This window comes from Tachypleus tridentatus, unplaced genomic scaffold (assembly GCF_004210375.1).
Source record: "Tachypleus tridentatus isolate NWPU-2018 unplaced genomic scaffold, ASM421037v1 Hic_cluster_2, whole genome shotgun sequence".
In the NCBI taxonomy this organism is placed as follows: Eukaryota; Metazoa; Arthropoda; class Merostomata; order Xiphosura; family Limulidae; genus Tachypleus; species Tachypleus tridentatus.
In genome coordinates this window covers 25,637,736-25,652,919 of record NW_027467782.1, presented here as the reverse complement: position 1 = coordinate 25,652,919, position 15,184 = coordinate 25,637,736, and the positions used below count along the sequence as shown (strand labels likewise).

Sequence of the window (15,184 nt, the reverse complement as noted above, 5' to 3'; positions counted from 1 at the left end):
CCTGAAGTTGGACTTTCCAGTCCTGGTTTCAAGTGATTTAATTTTACAGCCAGTTTCTAATTTCAAATCAAATTACATATACTGTGATTTTCAAAAGGGAGCCACATTAAAAATGTGTAATGTATATATTAAAAAACTTAAATGGCATTAAAACGATTAATGAACTTTATTATCCATGCATGTTAATAAACTAGACATTAAAGCACATTTATAATTAAAAGTTTTATACTATCTGATACAGAGATGCCAACTATTTCAAATGACTGAGCGTAATGATTGTAGACAGAACCCTTCCACAATTTCAGTTCTTTTAGAATTGCCAGAAACAAGACAATCTGGTTAACGAGCACGTTAAGACTACAGTGAAACGTTGTTTCTGGAATTTCATTGGTTAGCTAATTACAGTGAGTGGAGCCAATAACGAATGACATATTGATTCCATCTCTGTCTCAATACGACACATTCTGCTTTACCACAGAACACCAATGATCACTCACAACATGCTTGCTGACGCTGAAACAAGACTAAGAAATCATTTTGAAAAAACTTGTCACTTCTTAAAAATGGCTTCAGCTAATTGGGCAGTAATAAGCAAAAACCCTCATTTTCAGAGCTGAAAATTGGCCTCGGCTTATTCGGCGATTCGGCTTATAAACCGGAAAATACAGTATATATTTTAGGCTCATAACAAATTATTAACTACTTTTCTTCAGGAAAGCTCATAAATCAAAAATCCTGTTAGATATAAACAAAGTTTAACAAATGTAGTTGATAGTTTATCTTGCTCTGTACCTGTTTAATAAAAAGTATTTTATCGACTTTATTTAATCGAAGTTTGGTATAATAATATTAATGCCATATCAGTTCAAAACAACCCACCCTCGTTGCACAGCGATATGTCGGTAGACTTCAAGTGTTAGAAATCGAGTCTCGATATCCGTTATCCATGGTGGACAGAGCACAAATAGCTCATTGTTTAGTTTTATGTTTATCTTGTAGCGTTGTATTGCTTCTCTGTCTTCATGAGTCATTAACTTTTGAAGTGGAGTCGTGCTTATCCTATTCACTAGTACAAATACTTAGCATACATATGATGTAAAATTTGAGGACTTAATTTATTATTTATAATTTATCAACATGTACTGGTCCCCTGGTAGAACTGGTATCAACAGAAACAAAAGTATGAGAAGAGCAATTATCTCCCAAAGCAAACAACTTGGAAGCATGAAAAGTAGTGGAAAACTAAAACTCCTGAAATGGTGTGGAGTATGACAGACTAAAATAAAAAGTGTTGAAAAAAAAGAAACACAGAGTCCAAATGTCTTCTCATTGATTATATTCTCACTGAGAAACATTGTTTTACTGAAAAGAAGAAGAAATCACTGGCAAAACCCATGAATCTAATTTCCTGAAAATTAAAGTCTGCATATAACATTGAACTAAATTCCTGGGAAATCTTACCAGAAGCATGTTCAGCTATAATGGGAATTTCTATCGTTAACACAATGATCATATATTACTGCAGCAGAAATTTGGTTTATCAACATATTAAATACCCAGAGCTCTCATGATTGTGAACAAATGTTCTTAATGTAAGGCTCAGGGAAAAGAGGAAAATTATCAAAGACAGGAATTTTGTTTCTTTTGTTGTTGTGGTTTTATTTCTGAAAATATTTTTGACTATTTGAAAGCTGTAGGAATATTCTTCTATGACATCATATGTTTATTCTGGTTTATCAAGTGCAGTATGCAATAATTGATTGTAATCCAAATTATTTATTAGATAAAAATTCATCTTGACCAAAAGATATAGAATTTAAACTTTTTATATTTGAAATGAAAGATATAAACCCTTAACAGAATTAGATTTATCTACATTAATTTTCTGAAAGGTACAACTGAAGATTGCCATTTAAACTCTTAAAACACTTCAGTAGTTTAACACTAATAATACAAACACAGAAAACCATACAGTTGATTTAAAAGACCTTTATACTTTACGTTGTTAACAGATAATAGATGCACAGATAAAAAAATAAACTACGTGACCTTCATCTCTCAAGTCTACATAAATACTCTTCTTTTCACTCTTACTTTCAACATCATCGTGGGAAAACTTGTATTTGTCACCTTTCTTACACTGTCCTTACTTATAAAAAACATACAGTACAGATTTAGGATCAGTTCCTGAAATTAAAATAGTTATATCACCTTTCTGCAAGAGATCAATATAACTGAACTGTAGCCATGTTGAGAGTAACAAGATAAAACACTTCAATGCTGTAGTGTGTGATTTACATAAAGCAGACTTTGAACACTTGTTTTTATTCACTCTAAGAATATCAGTGACAAAACTATTGAAAACACACAAAAATTATGAAAACTAATTTAATATTAAAGATAGTTATGTACAGTATAATAATTCATGCTTTCAGTTAATATGTACACAATACTTCTACCACACACTTGTTACATAAGTTGTTTTAATTTTTAAAGTAATAGAAACAGATAAAATGTCCCAACATACATTTTTAAAATTTATAAAAAAATCTTAAAATCTCATAACATTATCCATTTATACATATGTTTATACTTTTTATTAAATTGACCCTACAGCCATTTTTGGCTGACGTTACTTGAGTTGCTCTGATGCAGTACACGTGCACTCGTAACTTTATCCAAGAACATGAAACTCGTCTCCACAAAGTGACCTGTATTGGCTGTATTTGTGTAAACTAGTATTTTGTAAAATAGTCACAACTGAGTTATAAGTTATAAAAAGTTCTTGAATTTAATTTATCTTAAAATACAGAACAGTAAATAAAGAAGTAGAGTAAACAATAATATTTTCTAGTTTTGAACTTTTCTACTCATTTGGGGCTTGACTCAGTACTGAATATCAAGTCTCATAAAATTTTACAGTAAGATGTGAAACAAAATGATATTTTAAATTTGGCATGTGTACATTTCAAAACAACAAAAAATCATAAATTACTACATCAGTACCTTAGGATTGCACTATAATTTATAAAACTCAGTAACTTAGCTCTGTTTGAGTGATATTCAAAAGTAAGTGTACATAAGCAAGTGCTTCCAAAAATGGCAAGAGGTAGGTAGGGGCACTGAGACTAATTCAGTAAATGTAGCAAGCAGAAAAGATAGGAGATTCAATTTTCCATATTATAACTTCTCAATATCAGTAATTTGAGCTCTTTACTTATAAGAAATTATAGTCTTGGTATTTGGACATCACAAACTCTAATTTGAGCACATCATAAAATGCATAAAACATGATATTTAGATTTTTTTTTCAATATTCACTTTTAAATTAAAAATTTAACTTATGTATAATACTAAAATTTGAATTATACTTTCCAATTTAAAACCAAACTCATTTGTTTTGAATTTCCAGCAAAGCTTTACGAGGGCTATTTGTGCTAGACTTCCCTAATTTAGTAATGTGAGACTTGAGGGAAGGCAGTTTGTCATCACCACCCACCACCAACTCTTGAGCTTCTCTTTTACCAGTGAATGGTGGGATTGACCATCACATTTAACACCCCCCACAGTTCAAAGGGCCAGCGAGTTTGTTGTGACGAGGATTCAATCCCCTAACCCACGGGTTACGAGTTGAGTGCCTTAACCACCTGATTTGAAATTAGTGTTTTGAAGAAAATGTTTAATGAAAAATTTTGCGGTAAGTAAATTTTTCTTGTCCAGCTTTCATCATTGAGTCATAGAAATTGAAATGAATGTTGTGATATTATGCCATTCAGTGGACACGTGGTATCATAATATTTATTTTCACCACCTCAGTTTCAAAAGGGGTATGTAAAAAAAACGTTTTTTTATGTAACCATTTTTTAAAATAATACAAAAGTTATTTTATCCATACAATGAATTTCCATTGTAATTAATCATTTTTATTAAGTGAACTGTATCTGGTCTAAAAACAAAAGCTTTTGAACATGACCCTTTCTTCATAAACTAAAACATCAACAACAAAAACACAAGTTTACTTGTGAATACACTTTGCAAAGCCTGAGAAATTGTGCAGGAGGAACTGTGAACTTTTGACTGGTTATGCTGATTTCTCCAAGCCAGTTCACTTGGCTGTGGTTTTGTTAGATAGTAGACATAGGGATAGTGTGAATCTCCTTAATCCATTCATGCACGTCACTAATCAGATGACGAGAGATTTGGCTAATCATTTAAATTAAATTTTCAAGTAACCATGGTTTATTCTCTTTGGAAAGCACACTAGCTGAGCTAGCACTCAGTTTATTAAACTAAACCTCAGATTGACCTTAATGTGTGGTATTCAAGTACAGTGATGCTTATCACACAGTTATAAGTAGCTGCAAAATACAAATCCCTAAATGTTTTGCATAGAATTATTTCAAACATGAACAATAAGAAATCCCACCTAATATCATTGTGCAATCACCAAAATAATCATTACTCAAACATTAAAACTAAGTCTCCATCCAACTACTATCTTCTAGGTTTCTTAGGACTACAACAGGCTCATGGAGAATTGAACAAGAAGATGTGTAGATAGAGATGAAATCAATAACTTTAATACATATTCCACACTGTTAATTCTAACTCTGAACCTCGTGCACTGTACTACAGTCCATTTCATAGTAAGGAAGTACTAATTATTGTAATGATTGAAAATCGCCTCACTTTAGGATGATATGACAATAAAAATACAAGTACAAGTGGTACAGCACAATAGATACAGCTTGTAACGTTTGCCTATAATAAAAGATCAGTATTCATATAAGACTTGCATCTGATTTACATAGACACTTAAACTGCATTTAAAAACAGAAAATCTAACATACTAAATAAAATAAGCAAAAAGATTAAAAAATGTTTAGTGTAAAAACTATGAATCAAAACCAATTTATGAAAAACACAATTAAAATTTATCATACATCTGGAATGGCTGCTGCATACCTACAACATGCAGTGAAATATTAAACAACTTATGTACGACCAAACTGCTCCCAAAAATAATTTTCTGATCATGACTTCACCAGTAACTAAAACAGTGAAAACCACTATTTGTGTGAACCTCAACAGACACAATTACAATGTTAATCATAAACTGGATTCTTTTTATAAATCATTGAATTGCATGATGCACAAGCACACAGAAATGAACTGAAAACTGCTGAGGATGATATGTGGCATAAATGAAATAACTTCATTGTAGCAGTAACTTGGTTGTTCAACATCATAATACTATTGTATTAATTTACCACATGTAGGTGTGTGAATTTCTACACATTACATGTGGCATTTAGAGCATAATGAAAGCTGATCACTAAGATGTTACTGACTAGTCATAGCATAACATTAGTTGAAATATATCATGCAGACTCTCCCTTCAGTGTTACACAAAGAGGGATATCTAAGAATGGGTTAAGATTCAAAGAGTCATATCCATTGTTTCATGAAATAGTTGTATTGTACTTTACACTTCCTTGTGTATGTGAAACTTTATTGTTGTAAGATGTAGAAGCTACTTCTCTGGATACTTGTAATCTGATTTGGTGAGTGATCAACTGAAGAGAGGGAATGGATATGGTCAGATTTATTTTGGAAAAGTCAGGATTTGCCACAAAGATATATTTGTAATTTTTTTGTTGAAGATGCTAAATGCTTGTGTTTTATTTATTTACATGGAGTAAACTTTAGGGCAAGTAGTTCTTGATGCAAAAGATTGTTTTTGTCATTCCAAAAATATCAAGAGACCGGCTTATCAAAATTTCCATAAACAATACATTCATAGAATTTCTCATTAATTTGTCACTTTTCACCAACAGATGTAAAAGGTTGCATAGATCATGTGTTATTTATTAGATAAAATACTTGGCTATACAAGCAACAGACCATTTTAACTGAGAAGATATTCACCAACTGTCCCATTTATTAATAGAAGTTGGAATTTTTTTGTGTGTGTGATTTATTTTTCTCCAAAATTTGATGTTTCAAACAAGACAGGTTTTCTAAATTCCTTGAAGCTGCTGTAAATCATTTATGAATGGATTTTTTAGCCCATCTCAAGCCTACCACCACTTCTCCATAGTGTACTCTTCTATCAAAACTATATGGAATCCTGGCTAATAATTAAATACCCATTATGTCATTTAGATGTAAATATCCAGTGTACCTTTGAAAGATTGTAAATGTCAATACACTAGATGCAAAAGTTAACACCAAAGGTAAACAACACAAATAACCTGAAGTCAACTTGTATATCTAATGAATATAAAGTTTTTAATGTTTATGACAGTATCAGTCTGAGGCATGTTCATTGTAGTTTTGAAAACTGATTTTAAAAAATTAAATACAACAAGAAGATTTTCAAACATATCTCATACAAATATCTTTGATAGCATGTATGTGAAGTTCAGTTAAGTTGTTGCTTATAATTATAAATATTATACCAAGTATAGTTTTGTTTCTGGAATATGTTAAATACTTTTTTCTTTCATAATTACTTGCAGCAGTCTACATATTGTGAAGACTGTAAATGTACAGCCTGATTCAATGTCAAATTTACAAGTCATATTGATGTAAGAATGTTGTTATGAATTAGGAAGAAACAAACCTTTGCTTATATCAAATTATTATTTTGTTTGCCACAATGAACATTTTTTATTATAATATTTGTTATCAAAACTGAGAGAAATGAATGAAAGGAACATTGATATCAAACAGATATGCATTCATATTCATCCTGATACTTTTGTGAAATCTTCATCTTTTAGTCACAAAACCTTGTGTTATGGTCTTATATATTCCAAGTTCAACTCAGTCTGGAGTAGTGGGTTTGAATTCATGTCCAACCAAAAATGCTTGTTCTTTCAGCTTTGGGACATTATAATATTATAATCTTTTTGGTGGGAATACAGTTTCCATTAAATACTTTAATGTAGAAAGCAAATAAATAGAAACTACCTCTAATATTTCTACCAATTATACCCCCAACCTTTCAAAATAAAAGATATTTATTTGAAATATACACCCTACTATGATATATATGCAAAAACGGCTCGTTTGTGAACCTGACAATGACCGAAGAAGGTTGAAACGTTGTTCGCTCTTCTATGTAAAATATTTTCTCAACCCAAACAATATTTTTGCATATATATTTCTCAACAAGTGGGTTTCTCGACATCACTGATTACCCTACTATGATATTTGTGTATGATCTTTGATTATTCATGGCAACTGATTAGACTGACTACACTGTTTGGATTTTTAATGATAGATTGGATATTCTGAACACATTTTAATGCTGTTCCATTATGGCAGTAAGTTAGCAGCATGGACTATTAACAACAATGCAATATTGATATATATATATGTAAAAAACTCAGGAAATAACCAAAATTACATAGTAAAGCACATACCTATAAAAATAGAAGTTACACAAATATAAAACCAGTGGTACACAAACACTTACCATACTGTCACTTGCACCATGTTATACATATTGATGAATAATGGAGATTTTCAATTTTTTTATTATTTAAGTATGAAAATTACATGATTATATATTTATAGGTTTCAGTTATTACAGAAGCAGTTTTATGTTTATAAATTAATTTTAGGTGCTGATATATTTATATTCAGTCCAGTTATGTTTTAATCATAATATACATGTAATTATCATCATATTTTGAACTTTTTTGTTAGCTTGTATAATGAAAAATAAAATGATTAATGACATTGTCAGTTTATCACTAGATTGATTTATAACATCTACAAACTAAAAGGTAAACAGAATGTATCTATGATTCACTCTGTTCCTGTGCAGGTACAGTGGTAAATTTATGAATTCTTAATGCTAAAATCGGGGGTTCAGTTTCATTTGGTGGATACAACAGACAGCCTGATGTGGCTTTGCAATAAGAAAACACACACACTTGTCTCCTTAGTAATGCAATTCTGTGTTTCACCATCAACGATTTCAAGTTTATTCATATAACATTTAATTATTTTCAGGCATATTTTAGTGTTTTTAGTTTCAAATTTTATGCATATTATTTTGTAAAATTTGTGAAGTATAGTTATAATTTATAATGCTAAATTTGGATGTTTCCTTGATAAAAGAACAGATTTTAATTTAAACTTATCAAAACTCCTGTGAATCAGTATTAAGTTTATCAGTCAGAAAAGTCAAATAACATGAATATTCTGAAGTACAAATGTTGTTTGGAGTGAAAGATCTGTTTGTGTGATTGCTAGCAGCAATGCATGTGGAACTTGTACATGCTTGGTTTAGTTGTATTTTTATAAATGAAAGGTAAGCTATATTACCCACATTAAGCAAGAATAAATTTGTGTCTAAGGAAATAATCTCAGATTTATAGAACAATGGAAAACATCCAAGAATCATTATAAATTTGTATCGGCACATCTGTCTTTAGTAATGTAGTACCAATATTAAGAGTCGTATTTCAGTTATTAACCTCTTTTCTAAATTTGAATCAGGAACAGCAAGATAGTTGTACTATATTTTCTATCCATTTTCCTTGTCGTGTAGAAAATTAAATTTGATAACAGTGCATTAGCTTAGATGTTATGATTTTTATGATATGCATAGTTTATAGTGTACATTCGGTTAGATTTGATTGGTATGTAGCTTTCATAGTTGCAGCCAACAGTATGTAATATTCCACAGTTTTAAAATATATATGGATGAGTGCAAAGTGAATTGTTTTAATTTGACTGTATCCTTGAAAACCATGTATATACCTTTTCCTGACTTGTAATGACTACGTACACTACTGTCTACAGTATTTTGCACGTGATTACGTAGTTCAGACTACATAACTTAAAAATAAATTTCCAAGACAGACATGTATGTAGTCAAGGTTTAAAATCAACTGTATTATAGTTATCTGTTTATTTTCATTTACCTCTGCACAAACAAATTGTGTGTAAAACGTCAGGAGATATTTACAACAATGTTATAACAATAACTTGACACACATAAATGTACAGTTTTAGTAACATTGTCTTACATGACATATTTTAAACTTTAAGTGACCTAAACAAATCATTTTATTTCAGGCAAAATGAACATTAAAATTTTAGCACATACATAAGTTCTTAACATTAGGTTTAAGTTAGTTTTATTTCTGTTTAGCAGTGTTTTGACCAGAATTGTATATTTCTACTTCATAGGTTTGCCATATATTTTTATGTAGAATGAGCAGACTTGATAAATGGTGACCTCCAAGTCATTTGTTAAAAATGGTATGAGGTATTATCCATATTAATGTTTATAATTCTGTTGTTTCTTGTGAGTGTGTTTAACTGTTGGTTGTTGTGGAGGAGTGAATTTGAACTTGAATACAAAAAACAAAACAGGTTATTGTAATATTCTAGATGTAAGAAATAGTGTGTTATAAGGAACTTTACAAAATCATACTGTTTACTATGATTGTGGGAGTTTTAATATTTTCTTACAAAACTGTAAAAATGCCGCTATATTTTTGTTTGAAATGTTTCCAGGGTTTTTTGCTCATAATACTGAACTGGTATCTCTCACTTTTTTTAAATGTTGGCTGTGATTAAGTTTTCATTTGCCATTCTTTGTATTACTTTTATATTGTTTTAATAATTTCATGTTGTGCTTTTTGCTGTTTTTTTTTACCTCATGAATTGTTTGTTCTGTCTTACTGTATGGGTATTGTAGTTTGTAATTTGGTCTATATATTGCTTGCTGCAGGTGATTACAAGCCTATTAGCCTTATATCAGTAGCATAAAGATATTTTTGAAAGTATGATAAAATGTGTTTTCTCAGTTCAATTAACAAAATTTTAGATTCAGGTCGCCAACATTGTTTCATTAAAGGACACATTGCTTTACAAATCTTATGACATTCTTTGAAGAGGCTACTGCTTAAGAAGATGAGGGTAAGAATGTACATTTAGTGTTTATGGATTTACTAAACATGTAACATCAGCTGGATCCTTTTTCAATGACTCTTCAATTTTAAATATATTCATAATCAACTAAATCATAAATCCTTAATGGCCAGTTTTGATGTAATCTCTGTCTTCACAAAGTCCCAACAACTGAAACCCACAAGATAGCCTAAGAACTTTATATCCAAGATCCCAACCCATTGACACACATTCCCAGCAACCAATTAGTAACCCTTATAGAATTCACTACTACCAAAACTATCTACAAATAAATGGCATGAGTATGGGGAATCCCATGTCAACATTTTTATGACACAGATTGAATCACAAGCAATCAATTCAGCCTTCTATCCACCACTATACTGGTACAGGTATGTTGATGATACAATTGCTAGATTTGCATCTACAGAACACACAGTTTTCTCAATCATGTTAACTCGATACACTCCAACAATAAGTTGGCCTGTGAACGGGAAAAAAACTAACCAAATAGTATTTCTTAATCTCAAAACCACTAGAACTGATACACGATTCAAAACAGAAATCCACAGAATAATCACCCATACTGGATTATACGTTCCTGGGACTCAGCACATGAAACAAAACAAGAACTCAACATATTAAGAAACCAAATAAACACAGCCACAAAACTATGTTTGCCAGATAAAATTAATGATGAATTAGACAAAATAAAATGACACTTTTCCTCAAAAACCATGGAACAAATTATACACACACACACACACACCTAGACCAACAACAAACAAACAACAATAAATCCCAAGATACAACAAACTACAAAACCTTATAGTGCTGCATACCATATGTCCCCAACATCAACGAAAAACTAACCAACATTTCAAAAAAACTTAAAATGCAACGTTCCAGTAAACATCAAATTTATTCAAAAACCAGGTACAAAATTAATGTCCATTCTATGTAAAAACTACACTGACAAATACAACACCAACATAATTTATAAAATACAATACAACAACTGCCATGACTTCTATACTGGGAAATAAGCAGAAACAATGGAAACTAGATTCATAGAACACAAAAACACACTTTCACATGTTTTTGAACACTGCAAATCAAATAAACACAACCATAGAAAACACCCAGATATCAAGTAGGGAAACAAATAAAAACAAACACAAATTCAAATAAACCCTACTTATACAACAACGAAAACCAAAATTAAACGAATATGAAGGAACACCTTTCTACGTATACTAATTAATAACTTTACATCCACTTGCAACACTCCTACAGTCCCGTACCTGTTTATACTCTTGTCCATAAGAAATGTCTATCAACAGTCACACTAAAACTCTTTTTTAATCTGAAGATGACCTTCGAAAGTTGAAACATTGTTCTCTCCTTATCAATAAAATACCCATACCAGCCATTCTGAGATCAAATTTGCTCTTTGGATAGAAGGATGGCTGGATGGAAGAAGGTAGAGGGTTTTTTTTTTTTTTAAATGGAGTTCAGTTAAATTTGATTGATGTCACAAGTAGGCATACCTCAGTGTTTGGATGTATGCTGTTATTGATTTACACAATAATATGGATAAAGTAATGATTCAATGATGCTTAAAATTGCTGATGGTGTTAACCCTAACCATACATTAACCTGTTTTGCATATGTTGCAACCTCTCTACATAATTACATTCAAAATCCAATTAATCTACTTTGATATTAATGTATTACATTAAACCTAATGTCAAAACATAATTAATAAATAAAAATGTTAATATTATACCATATTTAAGTTCCTAATTTTATGTGGAAGTATCTTTAAAAAATTCTCAATCTTCCTCAGTTATAGAATCGATAATTTACTTTCTAAGTCTCTCTTTGTATTTAATTTATTGACCCTTCCTTTTAGAAGTACACAATTTAATATAAGCTGCTCATTATAATATAATTATTATTTGAACAGAGTGAAATGTTTATAGCCTTCAATCTTTGTGTACAAGGCCATAAACTAGAAAATCGCTCACTTGACATGCCAATCTGCCACATCCTCTATTTCACAAATTGCTGATAGTCCTTTGTTACATTTAATACATTATATATAACCAATAGAAAGTTAAAGTTTAAATTACATGTATTGTTTCCAAAACATACCTCCTCTCACATTACAGCTATTCTTGACTGCCAGCATTTCTTCTTGGTTGATCTTTTTTGTCTATCAAAGCATTGGTCTGATTATTTTGGCCTGTTGCTTGCTCCATTCTTTTATATCACACTTAATTGTCCTAATTGATGGCTGAAAGGCCTGGAAGCAAATATTTAGCAAATATTTTTTTTTCTCCACCTATAACATTGTGTTTTATGCAAAGAGCTTTGCTACTCAGTTACATGAAGGAACAGTTATGACTTGTCCACCAAGGTTGTGGACAACCTTCTTGTGGACAACTATCAGTGTTCAGTATACGTTGGTTATCAGTTGTTTTTTTTAAGTATTCTGTCAGATTATCAACAGATTAAATTTCTTTATATAATTGTAATGAAGAGAAACTAAAGTTATTTGATTAACTCCAAACATTAATATTTACTCGAAGGAAAATTATTTGAACTTAGTGTAAACTTCAGTTTATGAATTGGTACTTACTATTATAAATGTGTGCATTATTAAAAAATATTGAACATTTATCTAGATGTATTGGATACAACTTCAGTTTTTGAACAGATTTGTGTTAAATTATGTACTTGTTTACATCCTTTAATAATAATTTGAATCACTCATGAGGGTGATTGAAAATTATAAAGTACAAAACTCATTTTTTAAAGTAATGGATCTTTAGTTTTGTTACTTCTCTTTAAGATGGGCTGATTTTTTTTAAAAGCATTTTTGACATAAGTGTTTCTTTAAACATACATTTCATGTGAAAAATTTTGTGGTTATTTCAATCATCAGTAATTTTTAGATTATATAGATGTTTACACACATTGTCTCTTGTCATGTAAAATTAAAACATTTTTATTATGCCAGTACAAACTGTTACAAAATATTTCTTTATGTGAATTTTAAACCAGTTATTTTAATTATTACAACTTTTACTTCTGTATATATTTTATTGTTTAAAATTTATGAGCATTTCTGAAGAAATATTTGTTGATGTGTGCGTAATTATGAAGTATTTTTTCATTTGTAATAAATGAAATTAAACCTTATTTACTAAAGTATTTAGTATTATTACCTGATGTAACATGTTCTAGAGCAGAACTTATAAGTGTGGTAGGTTTGTTTCACATATTTCATTTACAAAATTACTAACTAACATCTCGCATTTAAACATATTTTTTTTAGTTTGAATAAGAAGTTCCCAGTTCGTGTAACAAAGATAAAATGAAAATTCTGAATATATTATTATTAAAGACTTTTGCCTTTTTTTAAATTCATGTTTTAATCTTCAGAAGTATTTCATCTGTTATGTTTCTTTAAATGTCCAAACTATGTCCCAGGAATGGAACGATATCAAATTAATTCATTTCTTTATCATATGAAACTGTCGTTACAGGCTACATTTAATTTCAGGCTCAACTTCATGTACACTGGCACAAATAACACATCTCGAAAACTATTGCACACCGACATCACACATATATATAAACCTTACTTATTGGATTGTCATCATAGACTCATGTTACCTCTTAGTTTATATTCGGTCAATGTTGATAAAAGAATATTTCCAGAGTTGAGGGTGAGTGACGTTGTTAAGTCACCCTCCCTCTGGTATGGCCAGGAGGTTCAGGTGATCGACTTGCAATCTGAAGGTCGCCGGTTTGAATCCCTATCACACCAAACATGCTCGCCCTTTCAGCCGTAGGGACGTTATAAAAAGACGATCAAACCCATTATTCGTTGGTAAAAGAGTAGCCCAACATTTTATGGTGGATGGTGATGACTAGCTGTCTTCTCTCTTGTCTTACACTGCTGAAATAGGGATGGCTAGTGCAGATAGTCCTCGTGTAGCTTTGCGCGAAATTCAAAAGCAAACCTTCTGGTCTATCGAGCTAGTTTAATAAAAGATATAACAGTAACGGAAATACTAACAGCTATCAAAGACACAAAAAACAAATCTCCTGGAGAAGATGGTATACAAGCTGTTGTAAAACATGGTACTCAGAAATTATATGAACACCTAACAGCCTTATTCAATTTATCATTATTAGCCGGATATATCTCTGTTTCTTCGAATGAAGCAGTAATATTAATGTTCCAGAAAGAAGCAAAGAAACCAAATAATTACCGCCCAATTATCCTAACCAGTTGCATCGGCAAAATTTTAGAAAGAATAATTAGTAACTGACTATCTATCTACTTAGAAGTAAGTTCAAAATTACCCGAAATTCAAAACGGATTTAGAAAATAAGACAAACTACAGACCACCTGATCAGATTAACAGAACCAATTACAGACAGTTTTAACAAAAACGAATGTACTGTAGCTTGCTTTCTTGACATTGAGAAAGCATTTGACACGGTCTGGCATAACGGATTACGCCAGCAGCTAACGAAAATGGATTTACCCTAGGGAATTAATTATTCGCTGGCTATCTACTTTACATGGAAGTTTGTGTAAAATTAGCGGGTGGGTCCCATTCACGGCCGTTTTTATTTGAGGCAGGAGTCCCACAGGGAAAGGTAGTTAGCCCTATATTATTTATCATGTATGTGAATAATATGCCTCTATCGGACCTAAATTTATGTTTTGCATCACAATTTGCTGACGATGTGTAGCGGTATGGAAAAGTGCCCCCACTTCTTCAATAGCAGCAACAAACCTCCAACCAGTCCTGAATAATTTTGAATAATTCTGCCACACATATGGAATAAAAATAAATATTCCAACAACCCAAGTAATATTATTCAGCAGATTAAATAAACTGAAAAAAAGAATTAAAAGATCCACCAAAGTTATACATGAATGGATCACTTACAGACTGCTACTTCTGCTAAATTTTTAGGATTAACTTATGATACCAAATTAACGTGGATACAGCACACAAACAATATCCTGATCAGAATCTGGAAAAGAGCAAATTATGGAAGTCTTTCAGGTAAAAATCAAGGTACATTACCTGATAATATAATAAACATTTACAAAACATACATTAGACCTATAATAGAATACACATCTCCTGCCTGGATAATCATAACAAAACAATTACAGAAAGTACAAAAATACAAAATTCAATCTCAAGTTCAGCCT

General features: G+C 30.9%; 1 long non-coding RNA gene across 6 annotated transcripts in view; it reads right to left on the bottom strand.

Moving 5' to 3' along the window:
* Positions 1 to 14,144, bottom strand: part of LOC143242912 (uncharacterized) — a 99,682-nt gene extending 85,538 nt beyond the window's left edge. The window contains exon 1 of one of the 6 annotated variants that reach the window (XR_013023442.1): positions 13,621 to 14,144. This is a non-coding gene — a long non-coding RNA (uncharacterized LOC143242912). Of the gene's footprint in view, positions 1 to 879; positions 993 to 2,049; positions 2,236 to 12,093; positions 12,137 to 13,620 lie in introns of those variants that run through there. The other 5 variants (XR_013023439.1, XR_013023443.1, XR_013023437.1 and 2 more) reach the window with 5 other exon arrangements.
* Positions 14,145 to 15,184: the final 1,040 nt, after the last annotated feature.